We start from the raw sequence: 16,582 nt of genomic DNA, 5'->3' as shown, positions 1-16,582 counted from the left end.
ACAACGCCTTCCAAAACATGGGGAAAGACAAGAAGGGATGGCTGAGAGGAGGCAATCACTCACATACCACATGCCTCCGAGAGCCTCTGGGAGTCTCTTTTTCTCATGCAATCTTATTCAGCATTCAGTAGCTCCAGCCTTCGCACAGACTGACACAAGCAAAATTGTCCATCAGTGTTACAAATGGTCCAGCTCTCACTCTATAGTCATCTGCTGTCACACAGATTTTGTATTACAGTAATTTCACGAATACAAGCCGCACCAATTTGACTAAGATTTTGCTCCTAAACCGGAAATGCGGCTAATAATCAGGAGCGGCTAATACAACCTCAGAAGTGCCTGCCAGAGTGCTGAGCCGAGCAGCTGCAAAGTCGGCATTTTGCGATTGTTACAAATCGCTACTCTGTTGCACCGCGGGTGGAGCCTGGCTCCCTGTAGGCAGCACAGGGGGCGGGGAGAGAGGCGGGAGAGCTCTTTCCTTCCCTCCTCTACCACAGCCCCGGGGAGAGATGGGGGGGGCCCGGCGCCGCCATTGCCGCAGCCCGGGGAGGAGGGGGGAGACCCGGGCCGCCATTGCCGTGGCCCGGGGAGGGGGGGGGAAGCCGGCGCCGTCATTGCTGTGGCCCGGGGAGCCGACGGCAGCCGCGCGCAGCCATTGCCGCGGCTCGGGGAGCCGACGGGGTGCTTTGTCCCCGCCCGCCGCCGCCGCGGCAGGAGCGGGGAAACTCCGTCCCTGCCCGCCGCCGGCGCCACGGGCGCGGGAAAGCTCCGTCCCCGCCCGCCGCCGCTGCCGTAGGAGCAGGGGAAGCTCCGTCCCTGCCTGCCACCGCGGGGCAGCGCCGACCCGGGGCGACCGAGCCCAGTGGCAGCGGCGGCGGGCCCCGAGCTGCAGCGCCGGGCTGGGCCACCTGGCCCCGTCAGCGGCCCCTAGCGGGCCGAGCCTGCACAGCCTTAGCTCAGCCAGTAAACCCCGCCCTGCCGCGGTTCTGTTACTAATTGCACGCGGGTCCTCGCTGCGAACGACAAAGCGGCTTATATTCGTGTGCGGCTTATCTATGGACAAAAACCGAAATATTTGCCAACACCCAGAGATGCGGCTTATAGTCAGTGCGGCTTGTATTCGTGAATTTACTGTAATCTTGGCTGCCTGGAACACATGGCTCTGAGCTTCATCTTGAGCATCTAGCCTTAAGTCTGAAGTTAAAAACAGGGGGCTTTTTTCTCCTATTTTTGATATCATATACTTGAAACATGTACTGAACTCAGGAAATTTCTGCTACTTTCTATTCTTTGATAAAGGCTCTTCCAAAAAAAGCTCCTCTAAGTGTTGCAGTGTTTGCTAGAGGCACAGTGGTAAACGGGTACTCTGTGTCCTTTTAGTTGGCATTAAGATTGTAATGAATCATTGATAAAGCTAATAATGTACTCAGTTTAATCTAATATTACAGCACAGAAGCTGTATCCAGTGCTTACAGCACAGGAATATACAAAAGTAATTTTACACTGCTTCTGCTAACTGCAGTTGAACCTCTCCAGGTTATACAAGTTTGCTAAAGCAAGTGATGAAAAGGATCACTGTAGACTGAGCAGGGGCTGAGTTTTAAAGTGCTGAGCCAGACTCAGTGGCACAAACAAAAGAGGATAATTGTATCTGATATACATCTGATGTATCCCAAGCAGCCCATAAAAGAGCCATTGACAGCTAGGTATGAAACCGACAGACATGGCAGCTCATTTCAGATAGGAATTGTTGCTTCCCAAGTCTTTCATGGAACATGATGGATGTTTACTTTACAAACACGTTCATTTCATTTGCAAAGTAAGAATAGATAATATGGGCCCAAAGTAATCACAGCTCTGAAGCCAGCCCCTCTGTTGGTATGTACCATAATATATGTATGCACCATAATGTATGTACTCTTTGATGGGAGTCATGCAGTCATGGACCAGCTGAAGCTCTTATCCACTCCCTGAAATTACAGACTAAGCATTGTCTTTTAAATTACCATTTTTTAAAAACTTAAATCAGACTATTATATTTGAGCTTACAATACATTTAAGTAGTATCCATAGTCAGAAAATTCTCATCTGGTATCACATCCTGCTGAGGTGGAAAAATTTAGTTGAACTCACTCCTCTGACAGCAAAAGCCAGAACCAAATTAAGTCCAAATTTATGCTGGTCTGTGGATCATCACAGCCCAAGACATTCTCAAGGGAATTTACTGCTTCCTCACTAGCAATAATTTTCGCCTCTTCAGAAACTGTACTGTTAGCTACATCTTAAGAAGCAGGGTGGGATAGGAAAGGAGAGGACAGGACAGAACAAGGATACATTACTGGCTTGAGCTTGTCATGCCATCACACTCAGTCTCCTGCCACACATAATTCTTCTGGAAATGTTTCCATCTCAGAGACTACCATCATGCTACCCATCTGCCAGGCTCACTCTCCAGACTGATCAAGGAAACATCAGCTCAAGCCTCCAGCCAGCCTCTGAGGGAAACCATCCTCTTCCCACCCAAATGCCCAGCATGTCCCATCTTCAAAAGAAAATCAAACAGATGGTGTTGACAAGACAAGAATTTATTGGGCAGGAAAGCTGAAGAGCAGAAAAAGCTCCCCAAAGACAAGCAGGCATTCCACAGCCCCAGATTAACAAGAGCTTGTCTCTTGGTGGAGGCCTGTTTGCCCAGATAGCCACTAATCCCCACTGCTTAGGGTGGGCTAACCAGAGCTGCTCTCCTCCTTAGCCACTGCAAACTGCTCTGCTTTGACTGATGCCTTTCTGCACCAACTCAGCAGTGAGCAGGGAGGGCAGCGAGTCCCCCGCCTGCTCCCCTCCTTTGTCCATAATTTCTTTACCTCAAGGTGAAAAAAGCAGGCAGTGTTGTTACTCATCCTACTCAAGTGGGGTTGGTTTGCCCCCTGGTATCATAACAAATGGGTGTATTTCACATCAGGCTATGACATGGCTCCTCTTCTTCCTCACACTAGCAGGACTAGGACTAGTCAGACGTGGTGGGACAGAGCTGGGCATGAGGTCCTGGCAAAGTCAGTCCCCAAAAGGTTAGGCTCCTGCGTCATGTTCAGCAGCAGTGCTAATGAGGCAGGAGAGCTCAGTGGAAAAAACCATCCAAAGACAGATTAAACATAACAGAGATGGAACAACATGAGGAAACAAGAGTAATGTAGCCAACTGAAATAACACAGAATGTTGGAAAACTGCTATCAATCTAGGAGATAGCCTGTCAGAGCTGAAAAACAGGGCTTTGGTACAGGGTTTGCCACCTCTTGACTTGAGCTTTAGAGCTAATCTATTTCAATTTACTCATTTTATGTACCTTGTCCAGCTGGATGGAGTTTTATAGAGAAAGTTCACAGTGGTGATCAGCAATGAGGTGAGTTTTGTTGAAAACACAAGTCTTCTGGCAGTATTGAGTTTTGTGTTTAGTCACTTCAGAGTGTTATTTTGAACATTCTGCTGGGAAGTCTTTATCACCAGGACTACTTGGTTAAACAGAAGATTCTTACAACTATTCAATGTTGCTTTTTAACAGCAAAAGTTTCTGCAGAGTCACCATTTTATCTCTAAAGCTGCCATAAATTTCCATCAGCTTCTTTCCTCTTTCACCAGAGATATATGATGATAACAACAATAATAGGTCATAAACAATTATGAAAGGTCCTAGCAAACTCATTTCTATTCAGAAGGATAGAACCTGCTTTGACTATTGTCCCTGCTATTTGTCCCCACAAATCCCTTCATCAGTTCTTCTGTTCATGTGCTCATTTTCTTGCAGTTTGTCCTGGCTTTCTTCAACTGCCCTTTAGTTTTGCATAGCGGAGATTAAAAGGCAAAAAAAGAATAATGAAGAAAAAAGACCCAATTGCTCAAGATGATTTTTCTGCTTGGTGGGAACGTCTGTCTCTTCAAGGAGACCAATTAACATTCTCATCATCTCTCTGGACCTAATCTAAATATGAATAAAATATCAAACTCTTCTTAAAATTGTTCTTTATTCTTCTTACCATACTGAAATTAACTTTTTGACACGATCCCTGGCAGAACTTGTATAGAAAAGGCACGATTCCTCCCCCTCCACATTTGCATAATAAAATGCAGTTGCATGTGTCACTGGGCAGTGCTTCTGTAAGACATGGGTCTTTCCCAAAAAATCCCAACCCTCACTTGTAACAATTCAGAACTGTCCCAAAGTTTGGGGGGTTTGGATATCCAGGTTATGACACATCATTTATGAACATATGGCACCACATCTTTTAATTTGCTTAAAGAAAGGAGATTGTACTGAGCACGGAACATCTCATAGAAAGATGAAAATCTTGTATATGGGAACATTTGCAAGGTTCTTGTTCATTTCTGGCTAATTATGGTCATTTCCACAAGTAATTACCCAAATTGCTCTTGCAATCAATGTAATTGTGCTAAGTTGTTTAAAAATCAGCTTCATTAGATTTTGCCTGGTATAATGTACTGTTTTACAAAAACTACATTTTGATCATGTATTAGTTGTCAATAGGCCTTTAAAAGTAAATAGGTTTTATTTTGTCTTCCTTTTCCCTTTCTTGCATGTTGGTGTGAGATTTTTTTACATTCATTACAGATTAACTGCAGTCAGAAAATTGACTATAACCTCTTGTAAAAAGCTATTATGTGTGTCTGCAAGTTATTGTATGGTTCTCTTCAATTTTCAAAACTATAAGATCTCTAGTCTTTATGGTCCTGGAATTAAAAGAATATTTCAAAATGTGAATATTGAGTGTTTAGGTAATGCTACCCTGGGTCTGCGGTGGGCTGAAATAACAAATAGTCACACAATAAGCAGAGCTGTTCACTGACTCCTGCTGCACCCACACAACCACGCTTTGGAGGAAGAGAGCAATGTGCCAGAAGCATGCTCCCTCCCAGCACTTTCAATTGCATTCTGTCTAGGATATAATACACCACCACCTCTCCCTCTCTGACCCCACATCTCTCCCTGGCAATCCGCCCGCTGCTTTCATTTCCTTTCCAAATGGTTCCTCTTTACTCAGCCATTTACAAGGGGAAGCTGTAACTGCAGTAAGGTGCCCTCTGTGTCCTTCACTGCAGCTAGAACTGTTTCATAGGACCTGCTCATGCTGTTAGCAAGCATTTGGACTGGCATCATAAGCATCTGCTGCTCAGGAACAGTGAGAAGTTGGGCTTGTGCTCTGGAGAGAGAATGGTGCTGGGGTGAGAGGGAAGAGCAGCGCTGAGAGGAGGCTGAGGTTGCCCACAGCACTGCTGCAGTGATGCAGCAGAAGGATGTTGCCCCTTCAGTGGTACATTTAACCTCACTGGCATCCTCTGTGGTGGGGAAGCAGCCCTGGGTCACACCAGACGTGGTAATTGTCAAAAGGTTTCAGTAAATGCCATGCTGGGTGTCAACATCCCTTGATACGCCTCCACAATCCTCTGTCTGAAGCATACTTTTTCACATCATGTTTTCCTTTGGAATAAAAGCTATTTGCTTATCAGTAGCAGGTACTTGAGTCTTCCTTCTCTTTCATTTTGTCTCAAATAAATCTCTTGTAACCCTAAGGATGTACCAGGGTCACTATTTATTGCAGAGAGAAAGACAGATATAGAGAGAATTTCATTAAATAGGACCTTGAATTTGGTATGGGACACCAATTGAGTAGCAGGAAAGGGGCTGTAGTATTAAAGGGGCTCTCCCTGGCTTCAGTGTTCAGAGATGAAGGGAGTATCAGGCGGCAGAGCCCCAGGCAGCCCCTCAGAGGTCTGTGTGTGGAGGCAGGCTGAACCTCTCAGCTCTCCACCTTGCAGCACAGTTACTGGGGTGCTAAGGCAGGATTGACCAAAGTTTTCTTCTGGAAAAAGTAAATGACAAGCCCTAAGCACAGCTCCAATAGATCTTTCTCTTACCTGAAGATCTCTTATTTTCCATGCCTCCATTTCATTGTAAAGGAGATTATGTCAGAGTCATCTGTAACAGCTGCACTGCAAAATACCTCAGTCACATGGCTTTAAACAATCCAGAGGGGAAAAAAACCCCAGTTCTTTAAATAAAGATACATATATTCTTGTGACATTTCCATACAATTGTAATTTTCAAGGGAATCAAACACTTATTATTACACAGTTCTTCAGAGGCCACACCTGACCTGTAGTCAGAACAAATTCCCATTTGGCTAGGCTTGTTCATACAGCCTACAGTTCTGTTTGAATTCTGCATTGACTGAGAAAATTTCAAACTGGACTGGAGAAGTAATTAGATTAAGAGTAGGGCTATTAAAAAAAGCCTGCATTGGCAGAGCAATGGGATAAGATCCTCAGCCTCAGGAGCTAAGGTTCTTATCCCACATGCACATTCCAGGGATCTAGATTTGGAGGGGAAGTACCTTAGAATAGTGTATTGTAACTGTAGGGAGGAAGATGAGAGTAAAGAATGACTAGAAAGAGGTTAATCAAAATAGGATATAAAAGTTCACTCAAATGTCCAACTTTTCCATATGGTAGATCCCAGGTCAACAGAAAGTCTTGCAAAGTCTTTCAAATTCTGTCTCCCCTACTTCCAGGATTGTGGAGATCATCTGTGGTACACATTCACATAATGCCCCTGGGGCATCTGTATTCATTACTTCTGTGGAATACCATTTCCCCCCTGCTTTCACTGGAAGCTAGCAGCTGGAAAAGATGAGGAGCCAGCAACACAAGTCTGTGGGGACCACCAGGCAGCTCTCCACAGGTCACAGTAGAAAATTTCTAGACAGTTTGAAAATAATTGGTCTCACAGTTGCTCTGTGCACTGACACTGAGACATCATCTTTAGTTTTGGCAGAAAAAAATATTTAATGGAGTATTGTATGTGCTAAGTTATGGTGGGTTTTTTCTGATTTTTTCCTATTAATAGTTTAAAGGCAGGTACAAACATGAGGCAAATGAAAGTCAAAGCATGCAGTATTTTCAAAGCTGTACTGAAGTCTTGGCCTTTTGGATAAAATATTAGTAAGCATGATTACTCCACTGAAAAACAAGAAGGGACAGGAAAAACCTGCAAAACACCAAGGGAAAATAATCTCATTAAATTGGAAGGTACATAAGAGTTGGGGAAGTGAGCAAGCTGCAGAGAACTAGGAGAGCATGGCAGGGCTGTGCTCCAGCAAACTCTGGCCAAGTCAGTTGGAAAAACTCGCCATATTTCCCAAAGGGAAGTAAAAGTCATCAACACTCTCCTCCAAGCCTATCTGTGTGTATGAAAGAAGGGAAGGAAAGAGTTTTCTTCCATGTAATTATTTTTAAACTGCCTTTCATTTACCTGGCTATAAGGAATGGCACTAAGATTAGGTATATACCAATGACTAGTTTTGTTTATTGATCAAAAAATTTGCCAATTGAAACATTATAATGTGAAGATATCCTTAGACAATAGGGATGAAGAAACTTTGATATGGAAAATGCCCAGAAGATACATCAATATGTTTTCTTTAGTAATACAAGCACTAGTCAGTTTGGACACCCAAAGATTTGCCTAATTCCTGTTAAAACATTACACATGGTTTTCTTGTTGCCTTGCTCTTAATTCTAAATGCAAAGTGTTGCGACTATTTCTTTGACATTGGTATGTAAGTACCTTATATTTTGCCAGTATCCATTTCAGTTTCAGGAAACTTAATATTTAGATATATTTGATTATTTTTCTTGCAATTAACCTAGCTCAACAAGTTTGATTGCTCATCTTGATTAAGCTCAACTCTATTTGTGGCAAAATACTTCTCTATTTTCTCCAACACAGAGCATACTATAGTAAGTTCCACTTGCCCCTAACTTCCCTTTTCTATAGATAACAATCTATTTTCTCTAAGCGTTCTGCTTAAATTGATTTCTCAACTGAATGCAGTGTTTTGCCATCTTCTTCAGAATTCTGCAACACTATTGAGATGGCCAGAACTGACAGCCCCACTGCTCGTTATGTGTGTATGTGTAAAACAGAACACTAGATCTTGCAACAAAAATATATATTCAGATTCACTGGCATCATGTCTTCATACAGTGCTAAAATAATCTCCTGCAGTCTATATTCAGTGTTTCTATTTATGCAACTTGTATTTTGCTTAGACAAAATGAAAAGCAGGCCATCATGGGCACAGCATCGAGAGGATGTTAACTCTCTCCCCTCTGGACTCTCCCTAACCTATCAGCATTGGAGGTGATTCTATGAAAAGCATGAAAATTACAGTTCAGTATGGTGCAAAAACTATTCTAACCCTCCCTTAGTCCTGACATACTTTAGGCCCACATGGGGCACTCTCAGTGGCTGAGGGACCTGGCTGTACAAGTCCTGTGGCTTGACCCTTACGCACCTCTGGTACTGTAGAAGTACTAAATCAAGGTTTCATATGGAATAAAGATGAATAAAAACCATCAACCAGCTAGCTGACATCTCTGCACAGAAAAAAAACCCCAAACAAAACAAAAAAAACCCCCAAATCCTTGCAAAGAGGTTCCCTCACTGTTTTGCACCAATAGTCGGTTGTGATTTGGCTGACAGAATCCTCCAGCTGTGGAAAAACTGGTTTAAGTGTTTAAGAAATGGGATAAGAGTCTATTTGCAAATTAAACTATGTAAACTATTGTCACTGATTAATCGTAACACTGCTTTTAAGTATGAGCATTTATATATCAAATAATTCTGCAAGAATCACCACATAGATTTTTAGTAATGCTATGGAAGAAGGTAAAAAGGAACATTTGATATATTTTCTGATATTTGGCTAATTTGAGGACAGAATTTATGTTACCTAACCTTAACTATTCAAATGGTAAGGCTGAAGCTCAGATCATCTGCGTTTTCTCTACACTGAAGAAAGAAAGGCAGATGAAGCCAGAAGGTGATTCATACAGCTTCTTCAGAGACCAGCTCACATGAGGCTACAGTATGTCACACAAAAATGACCTGCATAAAATGTTTACACTAACCTACGTCTTCAGTGTCAGATTGTAAACTGTTTAAGGATCTCCACACTTCAGAACACTATGGTACATCCTTCATGTCCTAATTGCAGGTGGTCAGGTGCCAAGTTTGTCTTACCATGGTTAATAAAAAAAACTTTTAAAAATTAGTCTTCACACATAACAGATGATATGCACTCAGTTTGTGAGATATCTTTGTCCTTTCTTGTCCACTAAACTTAAATAAGCAGCATCCCTCCAAACCTTTGATAACTACATGAAACTCACTTTTGGGATGGGGAGGTGTTTTGCTTCTGTCAATTGCAACCTAGAAAAATCTAAATGGTGACACTAGTTTCTAAATTCTAGTAGCACACAGAAAGAAATTATAAACGGGAAAGTGATTGCATCAGAGCAATTGGAAAATTACACTCAGTGAAAAGATTGTCCCAATAAATGTAGAATCCTGCAAAAAGGAAAATCAAAATAATACAGAAAGCAAACAGGAGATGGCAAAGAAACCAAAGATCTCATAAAAATAAATTTATTGTCATTTTGTCTTCCCCTTAGGCAGTGATATTGTTTTCATGTAACCAAGCAATACAGTTGTCACGACGCAGGTGCAGAATCAGAAGGAGTGTGTCATGAGATTGCTGCTGTCAAACTGTAATTCAGCACCATGAAAAGGATTTCCACTGATGTCATTGGAGTATCTGTCGTCATGACTAAAGTAATTACTCCACTGAGCCCTGTCTCCAGTAGCAGGCAATTCCAGAGGCTACAGAGGAACCACTCTCCTGTGAAGACTGAGTATATGTGTGGAAGTGCATAGTTTTCCTTGGTCAGTGGTTAGTGCATTGCATCATTTGCTTGTTGCCTTCTTCAGCTCTGTAGTTACATGGATTTCTTATCGATCATAAACTTATCCAACCTTTTGGATATGTCAGCTAAGTATCTGGGTGACTGGTCACCAATAACTTCAGCTTCTGTATTTCATGGCCCAGACCTGACAGAGAAGTAAGTGGTGAACTGGGATGACCTAAAGCCTAAAACACACAGCCTGGGCATTGCAGAGAGACCTCCACATAAGCAGAGATGTGTGTTGCCAGTTACTGTTGCAGAAAATAATTCTGTACAGAATCTCATAACCTCAGTATTCCCTAGAGAAGTGAAGAAAAAAAAAAATCTTTGCAGTAGTGGAAAGACTAGTATCACAAGATCTTGACCAACTCAATGTCAGCACAACTGCTGTAACAACACAGAGCACTTCACAGTAGGCAAATTCAAGAATGAAAATAAAAAAAGGCATTCTGGTTCCACAAATTAACAAGTATGGCCTCAAACATATGTTATGTATATTTTAAATAAATTATATTTTTCTTTTTGAGGAGAGGCACAGTAGGCACACCATACAAAAGCTGTAGCACTCCACTTGTAGTATGGGAGAGATGAAGCTGGATGGAGTAACAGCCCCTGGGGACCTTGTTGGACAGCAGGGAAAAGAAAACACATCACAGCATTTTCCTCACTTTGACATCAATGAAGATGCACATAAAGAGCCCCATGTAGGGCCTTGAGGAGAAACCATATGAGGAGCAGCTGAGGTCACTTGTTCTGTTCAAGCTGGAGGACACTAAGGGGAGACCCCATTGCAGTTTCAACTTCCTCATGAGGGGAAGGGAGGGGCAGACAGTGATCTCTTCTCTGTGGTCCCAGTACCAAGACTCAAGGAAATGGCATGAAGCTATGTCAGGGGAGGTTTAGGTTGGATATCAGAAAAAGGTTCTTCACCCTGAGGCTAGTTGGGCACTGGAACAGGCTCCCCAGGGAAATGGCCACAGCACCAAGCCTGACAGAGTTCAAGAAATTTTTGGAAAAAACCCTTGGGCACATGGACTCTTCTTTGGACGCTTCAGGTCTTCTCTTGCATGAGGAAAAGACATTTGAGACCAGCAGCTCTCTTCTGGTCACATTGCATCATGGTCAATCTAGGCATGTCCTGGCGTGCTGCCTACCATGAATCAAAAACATTTAGTATTTAGAGCTCTCTGTCTAAGATTTAATTATGTACCATTCCCAGGTAAACTCACAGCACTGCAGTCGCTGCCCTCTCTGTGTGACGCAAAAGAGGCTTGAAGTCTTGGAAATTGTTGTAGAGAGTATTGGAACTGGGTGCTCCTGGCCGCAGAAAATTGCTGTTATCAACTTGTGTCTGGGGTCAGCTTCACGCAAGGAAGCAAGAGTTCCATACTTCTGGAAGGCCTGGTTCTGGCTAGCCTGAGGAAACAGAGAGAACAGAAGAGACTTCTGGGCAAGAGGTAAAGGCCAGAACTGCTGCTTTATGAGGGTCATGCTGAGAGCAGTCACAGTAAACAGCAAACTTGCCAGTGATGCTGGCAGGCAGGAAGGCATGGTCACGATACTCATGGTGAAATGGCCATCCCAGTGCCAGCCTCAGTGCATAGAGGAGAGCACTGTAGTTGTAGGATTCAGCTGCTGCTGCTGCTGCGGAGAACCAGGCTGCATCAGAGTGCTCTGCTCATGTCCTCTGCCCTTGGCAGTGGCTGGGGCTACAGAATGTTTCACTGTAAGTGGGAATTGCCAGGCAATCGGCAGAGCTGTGTTTGCAGCTCCCCACCTAGAGCAAGTGACTCTCTCCTATGGCTCATCTGCCCTGGTGAGGCCAGGAGGGATGACACACTTCTGAAAAGCTCTCTGCACAGAGGTCCTGCATCCAAATGCTGCTTGCTGCTGGCTCTCACAGCTATTGTATGAGAAAACCTGTTCTCTAAGCAGGGGCTAAAGGCAACCCACTCCTCACCACCTCTGTCCTTTTCATCCACCAATCCACTTTGGGGTACAGTCAGTGTGTCACCATGAAAATATGGAGGAGCTGTTTGTGACTCAAAGGACAGCTAAATCTGAGCAGACACTTGCCCTTCCTCTCAGGGAAGATCAAGTGTAAATGCTCCCTGGCTCCGACAAAGACAGAGTGTATATGCTGCTTGAAGGACCCATTTGAGACCAATTTTAAAAAAAGTATAGGTCTTCCCTGAGCAGGGTTGTTTCTACCACAATTTTCATCTCTTCACATCTCTTCATTGTGATGAAAAAGTTATTTAGAAAACCCTAAAGCACTTTTACCTTTATGCAACATTTCCCCCCTTATCCCACTGCTCTCACACTTAAACCAGCAAAAACATTCTTGCTCAAGCTTTCCAGAAACAATTTCACCTTTGGGCAGAGAATAAGCACGTAACTTCTGAACCCAGAAAAACAGAAATTTCAGGCTGTTCTGACTAAAAGAGGAGGAAAGCTCAGGAGACTAGAATGGAAATAGTGTTGTGCAACATAAATTACCGTCTGCTGCTTTTTTGCAGTATAACTCTTACTTGACTTTCATTTATTTTTCTAACAAATAGAAGTTCCCTGAGGATATTGACAGTGATAGCACACTGGTCTTTAAATAGCTAACTCCAAGAAAACACACTGGTATCACTTTTGCATCCTGCAAGTCCTTACCTCCAGAGCTTAAATACTACATCTAGGAGCAGAGTTTAGGCATTTGAGAAATTTTAAGCTCATACAGAAGTCTTGCAAATTGAATGACATCTTATCTGTGTTTAGTAGCACTTTTTGGATTCCAGCACTTAGCTTTCTTAACCTATTTTTATTCTCTGTCATAGTGGCTGGAAATAAACCTTAATCAATTTTATTTACTTACACAGATTTTCTTTCTTGCGATGTTCTAGGGAGTGCAGTTCTATATAAATTGTAACGTTATAAATTTTCTACTTTCACTTTTTCTTTATTGACTACTACAGAAACTGATTAGATCAGATGATGTAATTCTAAGATATCTGAGATGTCTGAAATGGCTATGGAAGCCCTCATCTTTAATGTTTTATGACATGCCAAAAATTTTGGAAGGTTCTCAGCTTGCACATTATTTACTGGTATCTTGCCACTTTGTAACTTGGATCAGTGAGATTGCATCTATATTAGATAGCTCTATTTGTCACTAATCCATTTATCCTAGCCTTGTCATCATGGTACACAGGTATTAATTTTTTTTTTTAAATCTACAGCACTCAATACTATTTATGACAATCAGTGCATGGCAAATAATCTTTCACAATGGGCAAACAAAAACGTGATGCTATTCAACACTTACTCCTGTGCAATTTGTCTCAGATGTATTTATATAATATTTATCAGTTATATAGTGGTATTTATTAATATTTCTTATTTTTGCATGCCTGATTTCTGTTTTGCTATCCATGTGTACTGCAGATATTTTAATTTATCAAAGGCTTTTATCCTTTCTTCTTTAGTTGCAAGTCAGAATGCATTTCCATACTACATTTTTTCCAGTGGCAAAATTGATCTAGACAGTTCTCTTCCTTCCCTATGCCACTTGTTCCTGCTGCCACATCAATCTTCTGCAATGCTTTTCGTGCAAATGCAGCCATCTGTGGGGCAACACTGTAAGACAGATCAGTAAAATCAGGGGTGCTAAAAATAAAGTCTCTGGGAAAAAAAATAAATTGGCAAGACAGTTGAGCTGGAAAACATAGGAGAGTGGTAAATTTTCCAACAAAGGGTGTTCTTCAGAACAAGATGAAAGAAAGATCAAGGACACAAATGTGTGTGTCAAAAGGGGAAGGGTTGAGGACAGGTTTTTCCCAAAAATGATGGGCTGGAGACCAGATGATGACAGAGCCTGCAGGAAACATGAAATTACCTATATAAAACTAGAGTTTGACTTTGCCAAATTTATGTTGAAGATGATGGTTGAATATTCAGATAAAAGATTTCAAAGGGAGACTCAGATGTGGGATCAGAGACATGGAAACATTTACCCATCATATTTGATACTCTTCCAATATGAGTTTAAAGAAAAGACCACCAACACACAAAATTCTGGCCCAAGGTGCTGATTTTACACTACCATATGAGCAAGCAGTGTTTCATATGTAAATATTGAAATTACACTGAGGCCAGCAGTCCAGATAAGCAAAGATTATGAGAAGGATATAGAAAATTGAGATGAGGTTGTCTATCTCATACCCTTTTCTCTATTCCTTGCCACCAAAAAAATAAGCACTTTCCTTCCTCAGCCCTCTCTGCTCACCTCTCTTCATGTTGATTCAGTTTTTGCCTTTCCATGTTTGACAGCATGTTGTGTGTGCTTACGCCTCCTTAGAACACACCAAATGCTTTGCTCGGAGGGCAGTATTTTTGATATATTGTGATATAATACTTTGTACTTTTCTGCCAGCAACTGAATTAAATACCCACAAAGGTTAAATCCTAGATATTCTTCAGAAAGTGTTTTGGAAAGACAGGCTAGTTTGGATTCTTAAATCTTGTATGCCTCACCAAATGCAGTGCACATAAGGTATTTCCTCTGTGCTCAAGAGTTTGAGCAGCCTTACTTACTTTTCCTTAATACCTCTTTGTCATCCTGTTCTATAATAATAAGCTAGCAAGCAAGCAAACAAAAGTATCTTCCTTACATACCAAAATAAACAACTGCCAGTTTTGGTGTACAGCTTGTGCTGAAAAGAGTTTCTTTCTTCCCTATGCTTAATGCATTTTGTTAATTGACTATTTAGAATACTTCTGATGAAAGGCACCTACTTGGCTGCAGGCTCTCTACTGCCAAGCTCTCAGGAAGGTGGCTGGCTGGAGGTTTGCTTTGTCCCTCATCAGCTTCAAGGAGAAACCATCTCACCACCACAGTGACTGCTCAATGTCCCAGTGCAGAATTTTAAAACACCTGGGCTCTGTTCCCCTCCTATTTCCCAACATTAGCCAAGAGATTTCAGAACATTTGTACTGACTTGCTGAATCCCTCTGGACATTTAGAAGGTAATACATTACTGTACTGCTTTGCCGGCTGCTTTTTGTTTTATTGGTAGCTGCACATTTGAGCTGGTAAAATGGTTTGCTGTTGCTATTCCAAAATTTGTTCACTATCCTACCATGCTATTCTATATGCTAATCTTTTTGTTTCTCTCTTCATTTTCTTTCCCTCATCCACCTCCCTTCTTGTCTTTTTCTCATTTTATGATCTAATTCCCATTCTCTAATTCCCTTTTTCTGTATCAAATCCCATAGATAACAAAGTGTCCAAGATTTTACTCTGCAAGTCGTTAGATGTAATAAACTTCTGCATATCTTATCCAGCTGAACACAATGGCACCACTTACACGCCCTAAGTGACATGTACATGTTTGCAGTACTGGAGCCTGAACAACTCACCTAGCCACTGGCTTTTACAAGCAAAGAGGGAACTGCCGTGATTGGTACACAACATGCCAAAATTCCAGTATAATCTCATTGGTGTTACCCTGACTTTCCACTTCCCCTCCCTGTTTGTTGTAATTGTCTATTCTGTCATTTCAGATTAAGTATCTCACCATGGAATGACTTGTGTTTACTTTTAATTTGATGTACTGGAAGTAGTCCTATTGACTTAAATGGAACTATGCACATAAATAAAGGTAAGTATACGTGCAAGCCTTTAACTGATGGTACATTGCAAATCCCACAGGAAAAGCATGGTATTTTATTCGTTTTATTACCTTTGTGCATGCTAAATGCAGGCTGCGTGATTAATAACTTTTTCCAGAGTAACTTTTCAGGTTTCATACCAGTTTAATGGAAGAACCACTAGTCACAAGCACAGTATTAGCTCCAGTTCCACAGAATTCTGAGACAATATGAGACAGTAGGAATGATTACCTAGGGAAAAAAAAAAAAAAGCACACGATTTAAACGCTGTGTATTCATAATGTAGGCAGAGAATTCTGAAACGTGCTAGAGGAGATTCGGAATTGGGCCAGAAGTGGAGGTCAGGAGCAGCAAGCAGGCTGTGGGAGAGGGGGCAGCTACCATAGGGCTGCAGAGGGAGGAAATCCCGTACAAGAGGGCTTGAAGGTCGGTGGTGAAAGGAGACAGAGCCCGAAATCAGGGACGGGTGAGCGATCCAGGCCGGCCGCGGGCAGCGCAGGGCTGGGGCTGCTGGACGCCGGGGCTGACCGCAGCTAAATGCAGAACAGGGCCGTGCCACGAAGGAAAAGTGGGGGCCTGTGGGCAAATTCTGAGGCGGCTTCTGTTTCAAATGGCAAGGGGGGGCGAAAAGAAGGTAAATCTGTATCTTGCAGCACAGAAACAGCGTTTTGTCATTTTAGTAAGTGAATCAGCGCACAGCAGCACGACTCTATTGAAACGTCCCGATAATTCATTCTTCGCCTCGCACTTTTCCATTTCCGCGGGTGTGAAGCCCACGGAATTGTACACGCATATAACGTTGTACCTTGTGCTGCTGCTGCAGTTGGCAGCGCTGCGGCGTCACCCGTCACGGGGCAGAGACACCGCACCCACCCCGCCGGCTCCGAGCACCGCGCCGGGGCCGAAGCGAGCGGGGACGGCGGGAGGCGCCCCCGGCCCCACGGAGGGTCCGCAGCGCTCCCGCCCGCCGGGGCCGCCCTGCCGGGGGCGGGCGAGGGGCGGCACCGCCGTGCGCGTTGAGCTCAGCGCGTCGCGGAAACCGCCGGCCCGGGCGCCGCCTCCCTGCCGGGCAGCCCCGGCCCCGGCCCCGGCCCCGCGTCGCCCCGCC

At 43.2% G+C, this 16,582-nt stretch overlaps 1 long non-coding RNA gene across 1 annotated transcript; it reads right to left on the bottom strand.

Moving 5' to 3' along the window:
* Nucleotides 1–9,483: 9,483 nt before the first annotated feature.
* Nucleotides 9,484–16,386, bottom strand: LOC117008459. The gene is made up of 3 exons (XR_004420315.1): nucleotides 16,280–16,386; nucleotides 15,546–15,705; nucleotides 9,484–11,232 (listed from the first exon to the last, which is right to left on the bottom strand). It is a non-coding gene; the product is annotated as an uncharacterized LOC117008459 (long non-coding RNA).
* Between the last annotated feature and the right edge of the window lie 196 nt (nucleotides 16,387–16,582).

The sequence above is a fragment of the Catharus ustulatus genome, chromosome 1 (assembly GCF_009819885.2).
Source record: "Catharus ustulatus isolate bCatUst1 chromosome 1, bCatUst1.pri.v2, whole genome shotgun sequence".
Lineage (NCBI taxonomy): Eukaryota > Metazoa > Chordata > Aves > Passeriformes > Turdidae > Catharus > Catharus ustulatus.
The sequence above is the reverse complement of the archived record's forward strand: the minus strand, read 5'-3'. Positions and strand labels throughout refer to the sequence as shown.